Here is a 13,610-nt window from a genome sequence, read left to right on the forward strand (position 1 = left end):
GTACCTCTTTCTAGTTTGGTATTGCTGGGTTCAATTTATCTCTTACTAGGGCCCCGATCACATTACAGAATTTTCCTCTTAATTCCTTTGGCTCAAGGATCTCCCCTGCTGGCCCGACCTCCGTTATCACATAGCATGCCTTATCTGGATATATATTTCCTTTTCTATCCCCTCGTTTCCTCTTAGGCTTGGTAGTCGTGGTCGTGTCTTGAGTTTGTGGAGCAGAGGCATCGTGATCTATCTCTATGGCTGTTGCCTCTACTCTCCTTTCCTCTACTCCATCTTGTCCAGCGAGATGTCACGGACATCGACGTCGTCTTTTCTGAGTTTCAGAAGGGACCTGTATATATGGCAGGTCAAAGTGTTAGCAGAGGTAACACAGCTAAAGCTTTTACAAAATTTACAAGCTAAGGCTTTTTCCCTACCTCCTCGTTCGGGTCAAAATCCTTGTCCAAATCTTCCTCCGTTGGCCTCCTTCTGGCTTCACATGGGAAAGGATCCTCGGGACTTTCATATCCCTCTTCTGAGTCATCATCATCATCATCCTCTTCTTCTTCGCCTTCAGTAGCCTCTCCTACTCTTCCTTCTGCTCCCCCTTCCTCCTCGTCACACTGCTCCTGAGTAAGCATCACTTCTAGATCCTTTTCTAACTCGTTATTGAATTGCTCCTGAGTTAGCTGGTCCTCTAGTGCTTGCTCCTCATTGGTTGGCTGCTCATCATGCTAGGGGCATCGGGCTACACTATCTGGTGTCCGTGACATTATTTCACGCTTTGTTCTAATAGATGCAAGAAAGTGTGCTTTAGGTACGCGAGAAGGTATAAGAAAATAAAAAAGGGCTATAAACCAAAGTAGTCCTATAAAATAACAATATATATAAAAAAGAGTAGTAATAGTGGTAGAGGCCTTAGAAACATGTCAATCATCATCTGATCTTGAACTTGGAGCATCAAGGCATCATAACAGAGAAGAGAGGAGAAGGTAATGTACGGGCGGCTGCTAATGATGCCAAGTTCCTCATAAGTTCTTGATCATCAGCTCATATTCCATATAATGTATGAACTTGGACAATTTCATCATCGGCAAAACAAAGGAGATGAGAGGAGAGGGGAGATTTGGCAAAAAAACCAACAGCTGCTTAGCAAATAAAGTGCAACAGCTGACGGCAAAAGACAGGACAACAAGTCCTGGGCGAGTCCTAGGAGATTTGGCAAAAAAAGCAGCAGCAGCCAATAGTTAGTAGCTAGAAGTAGCAAGTAGTAGTAGTGAATAGAAAGTAGTTGAGTAGAGTAAGTGTAGCAGTAGAGTGGTAGTAGTAGAGTAAAAGCAGCAGCCACTTAGGAGTAGCGTGTAGTAAGAGGAGTAGTAGGAGTAGTAAGAGGAGGAGTAGTAGGAGTAGTAAGAGGAGTAGTAGTAGTAGGAGGAGGAGTAGTAGTAGTGGTAGGAGTAGTAGTAGTAGGAGGACGAGTAGCAAGTTGTAGTAGTAAGTAGAAAGTAGTAGAGTAGAGTAAGTGTAGCAGTAAAGTGGTAGTAGTAGAGTAAGAGCAGCAGCCACTTAGGAGTAGCGAGTAGTAAGAGGAGTAGTAAGAGGAGGAGTAGTAGTAGTAGTAGTCCATGTCTTTTGCAACATTCTTAGTTCCTTGTTTTATGTTACTTGGGCACAGTCAAGAAAGGAATATGAACAGCAGGTGGCCAATGAAGAAGCGGAACAGCTCCACAGTTTCCTCTTCGCTACCTGCAGCGTTTCACAGCTCTAGCTGCAAGCTACACTACTAATGAGTGACAGCGAATTTAAGTTGCTACACAGTTGCAGCGGCTGCAAGCTTCAGTGAACTAAAACTAGGCTGCATGTAACTTGCATATAACAAAAATAGAAACAAAAAATTGCACCAAAGGCTGCTGGTGCTAGGTGGCCACCACTACTAATGAGTGACACCATTTTGCATATAACAAAAGTAGTACTAGGTGGTTTGTAGCACTTGAACTTGCAAGGCCCACACCACTCGTGTTACGTGAACCAACAGAGGAAATGCACATGTCTTATATAAAGATGTCTATAATGGTAATGGGGTTATGAACATTATGATAAAACCTGTTTTGCCCACATTGGGAAGTTCTTTCCCTTTTCTTTCTATAATAAGGATCTGTTTAGATTCAAACAACAAACTATTAGAGGAGACCAGCTAATAGTTTTTTATTAGCGGGCTATTAACTAACAACTAACTATTAGAGGAAACCAGCTAATAGTTTTTTTTATTAGCGGCCTTTGTTCCAGTTCATTTGTGCATTTGGGCGGGGACCTTTGTTCTAGTTCATTTGTGCATCATTGTAAACCCAATCAAGTTTCTTTTGTGTTGTCATACTACCTTTTAGTGTTCTCACTAGCCACTGAACAAATAAATCAACTGTAAATCTGCAATTAACTGATGTTCTCTGTGATTAATCTCCCTTCTATCTGCTTATACTATAAACTAGTGTGTATGCATGGTTTGCAATTTCTGTACCTTCTTCTTAGTATAGATAGATAGAGCTGTCCGTTCTAAGAAGCGTTCGTGCAGATCTAGGATTTTCAGTAATTTCGGGGATATATACAACACAATAATGCTTTGATAATGTGACTTTATCCTATTGGAAAGGTAGAGATGGAGAAGAAAACACACATGACGGACTGTAACTTATTAGTCATGATGGTGCACTGTTTTGGACTAGTTAGCTCCTTATTAGTCCTTACTAGTTGGAGCATTGGACCACAAATTGACAGTGGATTTTGACATTTTCAATCACTTCTAATTGTCCAAACAACTAGATATAAAGATAAAGATATGTACCAATTCAAATTAAGGTAGCAAAATCAGGCGTCACTCCTTTCTCTCTCAAGCATCAATCAATTAACTGGACACAACGAATCGAGAGGTTTAACAAGAAGCAAGTGCGATAGATTGCACCAAGATGCATGTATTCGAAACTGAAATGGCCGAGCAATTCTAAACAATACTATAAACATATACAGTGCTAAACTGAAATTAGAAATAATTATCTAGTTTCTCATCAAACACTTACAGAGCTTAAGTTATGTGGTTTCAGCTAAACACATAGCATAAGTTCTAGGGATTGCAACAAATGCAAGCTGCCTTTCAGTGATGTTGAGTCATGTTATTTTTGACTAATTTATAAAGGTTTGCATCACTAAAAGATTTAAAACAAATTTAAATTATACATAAAAAACAATAGGCTATCACAAACATGTCGTGGTTACTGTCGAGACAAACAAAAACAAGGCCTACTGGAGGCGTCCTTGTATGCACACAATAGAGAAGACGGAGAGAAAGGGTGAGGAAAATGAGCACCTGCCGTCCTTGTAGATCGAGATGTGGCGGGGACTAGTGGAGGCTGGAGACGAGGTGCCGGCGACGCGCACAGGTTGAATACGGCCGTCAACCACCGATGCGTCATCGGCGTGTGGGGGCGGGACGCTAGGGGCCGGGCATGGGGCGCCGGGAGCCTGCGTCGTTGGCGCACGAGGGCGGGCGTCGGGGGCCGGGTGTGGGACCGCTGGAGGCTGAAGTTTCCTCGCTCGCCGGCGGCATCGCCGCTCCTCTGCAAACCCTAGGGCAGGTGCGCGGGATGGGGCGTGGGTGAGGGGAGATGCGCGAAGATGGGGCGCGCGGGTGCGGGGAAGGGGCGTGTGACGGCGTCGGCGGGGAAGGGGCATAGGCCAGCGTCGGCGGGGCAGCCTGACGGTGTTAGAGGAGAACAGAGCGCCCAAATGAAGACGACACTCGTGCGCCCTCTGTTTTATAGACGGGATGATTTGTAGGGGCGGTTCCTGATCCAGCCGCCCCTACAAATGCATTTGTAGGGACGGTTCCTGATCCAGCCGCCTCTGCAAATGAATTTGTAGGGCGGTTCCTGATCCAACCGCCCCTAGAAATATATTTTAATTTTTTTAAATTGTTAATTCTGTATTATAAAAATAATTGTGTATATATAAAACAATTGTGACCAAAATAAAAGTAATATAAAAACAATTGTGTATATGCACAAATATAATATTTTGTATTATTCTATATATGAAGAAATATATATATATAAACAATTGTACTCAAAACAATATAGAAAACAAAAAAAACAACAATTAAAAATTTAAATTTTAAAACTTCGACTATAATTTTATGACATTAAATGAAATAAAATTTGAATTTTAAAACTTTGACTACAATTTTATGACATTAAAAGTTGTATAACTCATCAACATGTACAACTTTTATTTTGGTCATCTTGTCATATGACTTTGTTTGAACGATTCAAATTTTGAAATTCAAACAATTTCAACTTGAAACAATATTTTGAAAGAGTAAATGATTTCAGATGAAAAACTCATGAATACCAAAGTTGTAGAACTCATCAATATGTACAACTTTTATTGATCATATTTTTATTTGACTAAATTTGAAGAGTTGAAATTTTGAATTTTAATAATTGACAACTTCAAACAAGATTTTGAAACCTTAAATGATTTCAACAATAAAACTCGTGAACATAAAAGTTGTTGAAATCCTCACTATCTACAATTTTTATTTTGGTCACTTCTTCATGTGACAAAGTATTAGTAAACATTGTTCATAAATTCACATATGACTCATAGTTTTATGAACTATACGAGAAATATGTTGATTTGAGAACAATGTTTACTATCACTTTGTCAGATGAAGAAACGATCAAAATAAAAGTTGTACATCTTGATGAGTTATACAACTTTGGTATTCATCACTTTTTCAGCTGAAATCATTTAATGGTTGAAAATCTCGTTCGAACTAATTATTTTTTTAAATTTGAAAATTTGAAGTGCTCAAACTTTGTCAAATGAAAAGAATGACCAAATCAACACACTAACTTGATAGGGTAAGATTTTAGAAAATTTTAGGAAAAAAATCATCACATTTGGAGTTAGTATGAGGGAGAAAGACTAGTTACAAATTTTAAGCAGAGATTAAAAAGAAAAATCACCGCTGTTCATGATGATCAACGATGAACAAGTGTGATTTCTCTTTTTAATCTGTGGCTGAAACTTATAACTAGTTTTTCTCTCTTATACTAACTCGAAATATGATGATTTTTTCCCTAAAATTTTCTAAAATCATGCTCTATCATTTTAGTCTAGTCATCTATCTTTGTCACTAATTTTGAACAATTTAAATTTTAAATTTCAGAAAATAACAGCTTCAAACCTGATTTTCAAACACTAAATGATTTCAGCTCTAAAGGTGATGAATATAAAAGTTGTATAACTCATCAAGATCTCCTACTTTTATTTTGGTCATTTCTTCATTTCATAAAGTGTTAAGTGATTTCATAAAGTTTTAGTAGTAATAGAGTGGATGTTCAAATAGAGTCATCTAGATGTTGGAAAGGGTAGTCTCACACACATGCATAAAATGTAGTCTCACACACATATAAAAATATGTAGTCTTAAACACGTACATAAATATATAGTCTCACACGCATGAATAAATGAAGTCTTACAAACACACACTTACACCAACACTACACGTTCAACAACTAGCTAGCCCACTGTAATGACTTTTCCCTTGACACCTTTTCGTTCCCATGGCATTATGTCTTTGGAGAGGTTCTTTTCCACAACACTGATCTTTTTAGGAAAGTCTGTGAATAGCGGCATCTCATCGTAGTTATTGTAAGCTTCAACATCATCCACGCCATCAACTCCAATAATGTGATGTTTTTCGGAGGCAACCACGTGCTTTGTCTTCTTCTTCGGGGGGAGGTTACTTTGTGGGTCAGACATATAGAAAACTTGTGCGACACGTGAAGCGAGCACCCAAGGGTCATCTTGGTAGCCTAGATTCTCAAGGTCCAGGACTCTCAATCCGATCTCGTTTAGTTGGTGTTGTTTGATCCAGCGGCATCGAAACAGGGCCACCATTATATCCCTTCCATAGTCAAGTTCCCATATCTCTTCAATGATGCCAAAGTATTGGATCTTTTGCCCTAATCCATCGATAGACTCTATTTGAACGCCACTGTTTTGGTTCACATATTTACTATCCTTTGCGTGGGTATAGTACGTATACCCATTGATGTCATAAGCATTCCAAGATGTCACTTGTCTCGATGGCCCCTCCGCTAACCTACTAATGGTAATAGAGTCTATGGTTTCTCCAGGCGGTATGTTTTGGTCCTTCAACCATGTAGTTAGTCATTGCTTGTGTTGTTTCATGACCCAATCATCCGAACGGCTATTTCTCTCTGCCATAATGATAGCCAAGTGTTCATCAATGTACGGTTGCATCAATTGTGTACTCTGCAAGACACTGTAATGTGCCTGACTCACCTTTTTGTAATCATGGTCGATGAATACTTTTCTACCACTGGTGCCCTTCCCAGCCAGCCTACCCTTGTGACGAGAATTGGGTTTACCAATCCCTTTCTATACTTTTAGGTACTCTTGACAGCACTCAACGACTTCTTTAGAACTATAACCCTCTATCATGGAGCCCTCTAGGTATGCTCGATTATGCACGTATCGACTTAGAACTGATATGAACCGCTCATAGGACCACATTTCATGTAAGTAGCAAGGGCCCAACGCCTGTATCTGATGAACCATGTGAATCATGAGATGTGGCATTATATCAAAAAAAGCAAGAGGTAAACACATCTCCAGTTGATTTTGTGTCTCCACCACAAATTCATGTAGGTCACTCAGCTTTTGCTTGCTAATCGTCTTCTGTGAGATCTTCAAAAAGAAGTAGCACATGCGGGTGATGGCCATTTTCAAAAACTCTGGCTTTATAGCCCTGATTGCAATAGGTAGAAACACTGTCAGCATCACATGGCAATCGTGAGCCTTGCAGTGTGTTATTGACAAGTCCTTCATCGACACTAGCTTCTTCACATTTGCTGAAAACCCAGTCGGGACTTTGATCCCCCTCAGGAAAGTGCATATAGTTCTCTTCTCGTCTGGTGTTAGGTTGAAGCATGACGCGGGCAGAGTGTATTTTCCATTAGCCTCAGGTACCGGGTGAAGCTGTGTCATCACGTTTAGCTGCACCATGTCTTTCTATGCTTTCTGACCATCCTTTGACTTGCCTGTGTCCATCAAGGTGGCAATGAGACTCTCAAAGACATTCTTCTGTACGTGCATAGCATCAATGGCATGGGGGACCTCCAAGTCTGGCCAATAAGGCAGATACTGAAAGAAGATCGATTGTTTCTTGAAAGGTACTCCTTCAACAGGAGGTGTGCTTCTATCTCTGTTCGTCCCATCTAGATTCTTCTTTCCATAGACGACATGTATGTTTTTCACCATTCTGTACATGTGTTCTCCATTATGACGTCTCTCCGGAGGGGGTTCAATCTCTAAGGCGTTGTCATAAAATCTAAAGAACAATTTGCTGCGGTACTTGTGACTTGTCTTCAAGAAGCATCGATTCCTTAGGTAAACTATCTTCTTGGATTCATCCAGGTACACCCATGTAGTACCATCCAAGCAAACCAAGCATCCCGTCTTCTCTTTGATCTGTCCAGACAAAGCAAACAACGCGGGGTAATCATTGGTAGTAACAAATATTATTGCTCTACATATGAAGTCCTCCTTTCGGAATACATTGTACATCTGCTCCCCATGCCTCCATAGCCTCTCCATTTCTTGCATCAAAAGCTCAAGGAACATGTCTATATCAAAGCCTGGTTGTTTAGGGCCAGAAATAAGAATAGTGAGGAGAAGGTACTTTCTCTTCTAACACAACCATGTTGGGATGTTGTACATGGTCAAGATCACTGGCCATGCGCTGTGGTCGCTCATCCTCTCATTGAAGGGATTCATTCTATCGGTGCTCAAGCCAAACCGTACATTCCTTGGGTCATCATTGAATTCTTTGTGCTTCTCATCAAACCTTTGCCACTGACTACAATCAGCCGGGTGTGCAATCTTATCATCATCCACCTTGCGCTCATCATCCCACCATGTCATGAGTGCGGCTTCTTTAGGGTTTAGGAAGATACGTCTCAAGCGGTCGGTCACTGGCAGGTACCACGTCACCAAGATAGGAATTTTTCTCTGCTTTGCATCGTTGCCTAATGGAGTGTCCTCTAGGGGCTGAGATTCTTGTACCACCTTTTTTGTACCCTTCTTATTCCTCTTTTTCCCTGTGGAGGCTTCGTCCCCACCGTAAAGGTCATTGTTCTTGTACCGGCTGGCCCCACACTGGGGACATTTATCCAGTGACTTGAACGTTTTGCCACGAAAAAGTATACAGTTGTTGGGGCATGCATGGATTTTTTCAACCCCCATTGTCAATGGACTTATGACCTTCTTCGCTTGGTATGTGTTGGTGGGAACTGAGTTTGGTTGTGGCAGCACCCATGACAGGAGACACAATAGATCATTGAAACTACAGTCTGACCAGCCATACTTAGCCTTCAGGATGAGCAGCTCTAGCACAAAACGTAGCAATGTCCAATGTGTTGGACAACCCTTTTCAACACCATACACAGTCTCCTTCGATGCTTTTGTCACCCTTTCCAAATTTTCTAAACCTTTCGGGCTATTTAGTAAAATCACTAGTCCAAGGGCTCGAATTATGTCCTCCAACTCATCTTCATCCCTGACATGTGGTCCACCATCATTATTGGCACCACCTTTGTCGTTACCATCCCAATCACTAGCATCACCACCTTGTTCATTGCCAAACTCGAAATCCATTCATGCATCAAGCTCTGCTGAATATTGAGACAGGGATTCTATGGTTTCGTCGTCGTATTCCTTCTCATCCTCGTCGTCAACAATAACTATTTCACCATGATGAATCCACACTATGTAGTCCTCAACAAATCCTCGCATAATCAAATGTGATCTGATGATAGTCACATCTGTCCATGCCATACGATTCTTGCAATCTTTACATGGACAAATAATTGTATCCTTATTCTCTTTCAATGTCGTTGCATGCTTCTTTGCGGCTTCAATAAATTTATCCACCTCTTCACGGAAACCTGCCATGAACCTTAACGAACCATACATCCAAGAGTTCCTATACTCCATCTTTGACAACAACAAAACAAACATTAAAGGACTACTTATCCAGATATATATAAAAATTAAACAAATTAATAATTACTTGAGAATAATTGTATATACTTCAGATATATATGAATATAAATCTAATATAATTACATGAAGCATACAAACACACCATGGTAGAGGAAAATTAATTAATGGCCCATTTATCCATAAATAATTAAAATACATATTTATTGATTACAATAAACAATTTCAAAGACAACAATTAGCAACAATTATACTTTACCCAATATCTTTCATACAAACCCTAGTCCAATTTCATCAAACATAAATTTACAAAAACAAAATTAATAAAAAAACCAAACCCTAGATCTAGATCCACATGCACATGAAACATCCATAAAACTAACTAATTATTCACTAAAATCAAGAAACATGGACCAAATAAGGGTTTGATCTTATTCCCCTCCCTAATTTACCCTAGTACATTTAAAACTTGGGTCTAATTTGCTTCATAAGTGGCTCAAGCACCATAGAAGAGAGAGAAAAACAAAACTCTAATTACTCACTAACCAACCATTAAAACTTCAAAAAAAAGTATGGAATAGCATTTTCTTACCTTCTACAACCTCTCCACCAAAGGATTTGAGACCAAAAGCTTCCCCCCTAAGTAGAGCAATTTTTGGTGATTGAGCCGCCCCTACAAATCAGACCCCATTTGTAGGGGCGGCTCGTAAGACCAGCCGCCCCTGCTGTTCCATTTGTAGGGGTGGTTGGTGTCTGGGCACCCGAGCACGCCACTGTAGGGGCAGCTCCATCACCATTCGCCCGTACAAAAAAATCGAACCGTTGCTAAAAATCGTTTTTTACGTAGTGTGTACTAGTTTATTTTGGTGTATCATTTGTTTTTTTATCTTCTTTGTTGGTAAAATAATTACACTTCAAGATTATAATGTGTTCACTAGTAGAGAATTGAGCAACGGTATTGTGCTTTAGTCCTAGTTGCCCTTGGACATGGGACTAAAGTCAGCTTTAGTCCTAGGTCCAACGGCTAGCTAGCACCGTAGGCTGACCCTAGTCTCGGTTGGTAACTCCAACTAGGACTAAAAGTCGGGTCGCTTGGTCATAACCTTGTTCATAAGTGGGTGAGAAGCGGTAACCATCTTCCCATGACGATATGGGTGGCACACAAGATCTTTCACATATCTTAACTTGAGCAATCCTTGGATGAGACAAAGTGAACTGAGTCTAGCAAGTAGATCAAAGCTCAAATTTCCTAACCTCCTATGCCACTTCCTAAGCTCAAAAGAAGATCCATCCACAAGACACTAAGAAGGGCCAAAGGACTTGAGAAATCAGCACGAAACACGACCAAAAGGAGAAATCTGGCAAATAAAGTTTCCTCAAGAGTCCAAAACACGCGACAAGCCCTTCTTAATTAAAACGCACCTCAACCCCATCCTCAAGAAGTTTTGAAACCGAGAGAAGATTGAAATGAAGATTCTCAACCAAAGCAACATCTTTGAGAATGAAGCTCTCATTAACCTTGATGGCCCCATGAGTGACTACCTTACCTTTGTTGGTATCCCCGAATGTGATGTATTCCTTACCATGCATGGGGTTAAGGCTGGAGAAACATTTGGAACTTCTGATAATGTGGAATGAACATTCAGAGTCAATGAGCCTTGTGTCCCTCCAGGACTCCAACCTGCTCAATAGAAAGATATAGCATGAGCAAACGACGCAACACTAGGGTTAGTAAACTAAGAAGCATACTTGTGTTGACCCATTTGCTCAGGGTTAGAGAAAACACCAAACATAACATGTCTCATAAGGGGAAGGCGATCACCACGATAGGGAAAGCATGGTCGCTAGAAGTGTGAGACACAATGAGACTACCATGGGGTCCATATTCATATTGAACACGGCTTGGAGCCTGCCGGGCATGACCACCATTGGGGCCTAGCACCTAATTATATAAGGCATCTAATTCTACTTTCATGCCTATGAATAGGCAAAGCATGTACACCATGGTGAGAGTCGTACATATTCTAGTTCTTCATCTCAAACTCACGCCTTTCATCCCTCTTCCTTTAAAAGCAAAACTCAGCGAGGTGACCATCCCTATGGCAATACTCGCAATGGAACCTCACCTCTCTCATGGGTTGTTGGTTCACTCTCCTGTGGTTATGGTTCGCTCTTAGAGGTGCTGGTTGAGCTTTTGGAAGGGTTTCTTCAGGGATGTTAGGAAGTGTGTCCAAAGGGTTTCAGTTTTGGGATCCACACTTGTTTCTCAGGTGGGGCCACGAACACTCCATCTTTGGTGTTAGGATAGATAGGCTTGGGAGGAGTGATTTTGGTAAACTTGGGTGCAGTGGAAGGAGGCCTCTCACTTGGTTTTGGCCCACTGCACTCACCAATTTTGCCATAGAGCTTGTCTCCACCACTATTATCAATAGCAAAGCCTACACCTAGTCCGACACCCTGCTTGAGCTGGTGGATCATCATCCCCTATTGGGGCTCCCCACATGACACCTATATCAAGATGGTCCAAAGGGATGTGTTTTCTTCCTTTGTTTTCATCTTGGCAGCACAACATGCCTCAACCTCCTGAAGCAAACCTTGGCAAAGTGCACACTCAGTAGGAGTACTCAGCTAACTTTCTTAAGAATAGCGATCCTAATGGTTTTCTCAACTTAGCTTGGACTACAAAGCAGGATACGACTTGCAAGCACCCAATAGATTTGGCCTAGACTTAACCTCATCAAGCTCATCTATCGAGCAATCATACTTGGTTTGTAGGGTAGCTAAGTTGGACATGTGAACCACATAGCTATCACACTCCATCTCATTTTACACAACAGAGCCCTAGCAAACTCTAGATCCTTAAGAGTTGACTCTAGCCTAGCCTTGTAGTCATTCCTCTCCCTCCTAGCATGCCTAAGCAACTTATCCTTGATAGGCAACTTGTCGTTCAGGGTATCCACCTGCTCAATGAGCTCGTCAGCAAAAGTGGTACCTTAGAGTCAGAGTCCTCACCATTAGTGTTGACATCACCGCCGACCATCTCGTCACCAAGTGCCATGACACAAAAACCATCCTTAGCGATGTTGGTGAGGTAGCAGAGCCAATTCAACTTGTCCTTGGTCTTGCGCTCAGACTCGTCATAGCTTGAGGAAGAGTCGTTGTTGTCGGAGTTGAGCTCGAGGTCACTGAGGGAAGCAAGGAAGGCATGCTCTTGAGCCTTGGCATTCTTGATGTACTTCTGTCGGTGCAGAAAGTGACCAACTAGTGAATATTTGTAGTTTTGTTGTACGTTGTGATCGAAGGTGGCCTAGCACTCAATGACATAGGATTTATACTGGTTCGGGCAATGTGCCCTACGTCTAGTCAGGGTCGGTCGGTGACTTTATTCCTGAGCCTAGGTTCTCGAAGTTTACAGTGGGGTTACAAACGAGAGGGAGAAAGATAGGGTGTACAAGAGGTTTGGTCGGCTCTGACCGGAAGGGCTGAGAGTGATAGGAACTTCGCTATGAGCTAGGTGTTCGAGCGTGTGCTTGGAGTTGGAACTTGGTGGTTCTACGGTTGTGAGGTGTCGATGTTGATCTAAGGAACTCTGGCCTCCTTTTTTTGGTCCCCTTGTTGGAGGGAGCGCATCCCCTTTTATAGATGAAGGGGATGGCTCTATAGGTGAGAGGGAGAGGGTACGGATGTCTTTAAGCCTTGCTGCCCATGCTGATGAGGATTGGATAATGGTAGGCGCTCCCAACATTATTGATGTCGCTGTAGAATGTCAGATGCGCACGGGAGGTCGTGCTATCTTCTTCAGGAAGGATGGACGCCGATACCTGCAAATACTATTTGATGCCTAGTGGCATGTGAGGAGTCGCACTATGTTCACCCAGTATGGCAAATCCTAGTGCCCATACCGCAATCAATGTCTAGAGACACGTGGGGGGCTTACCGTATGGGAGTTTTAGCAGCCCCTACAATACTGTAGGGGGAGATGTCGGCACCTACAATACTGTTTGTGTCATGGTGGCTGCAGAGTACTGTTTCGTGCATGGTATGGTTCCTGGTACAGTGGTTTTGACTTGTGAGACTTGCCTTGCCTTTCTCCGCACGTCTCCTAGTTCCTACCGAACGGGGCGCCCCCGGTTGGATGGCTCTAGTCGGCTCTGAGTGCGCCGGTCGGAGAAGAGTGGTGAGCAGGGTTCCCATGAGCTCCGGTCGTAGGGTTGGAGTCAGAAGTAGGGCTAGGGGTAGGCCTTCTGATCGGAGGCCAGCTGGAGCCCGAATCAAGCGATCTAGTCGGATAGGTGGGCCGAAGTAGCCGACGAGCGGGTGTTGCTCTTCTTGGGCCTAGCCTTTCGGTCAGTTGCTGGACCACCCCCTTGCCCTATTGTTTTTAGACTTTTGGGCCAAGCCTTGGCGCAGAAGCTGGTCCCCAAGGGACCCCGGGTTTATGGACCTGACAACTTCTGCTTGAGATCTCATCCTCCTCCCCCTAGACTTATGCTTACCAGAGGTGTACTTGTTTGTCCTTCTACTTGCTAGATTCGTACTTG

This window comes from Miscanthus floridulus, chromosome 19 (genome assembly GCF_019320115.1).
Source record: "Miscanthus floridulus cultivar M001 chromosome 19, ASM1932011v1, whole genome shotgun sequence".
Lineage (NCBI taxonomy): Eukaryota > Viridiplantae > Streptophyta > Magnoliopsida > Poales > Poaceae > Miscanthus > Miscanthus floridulus.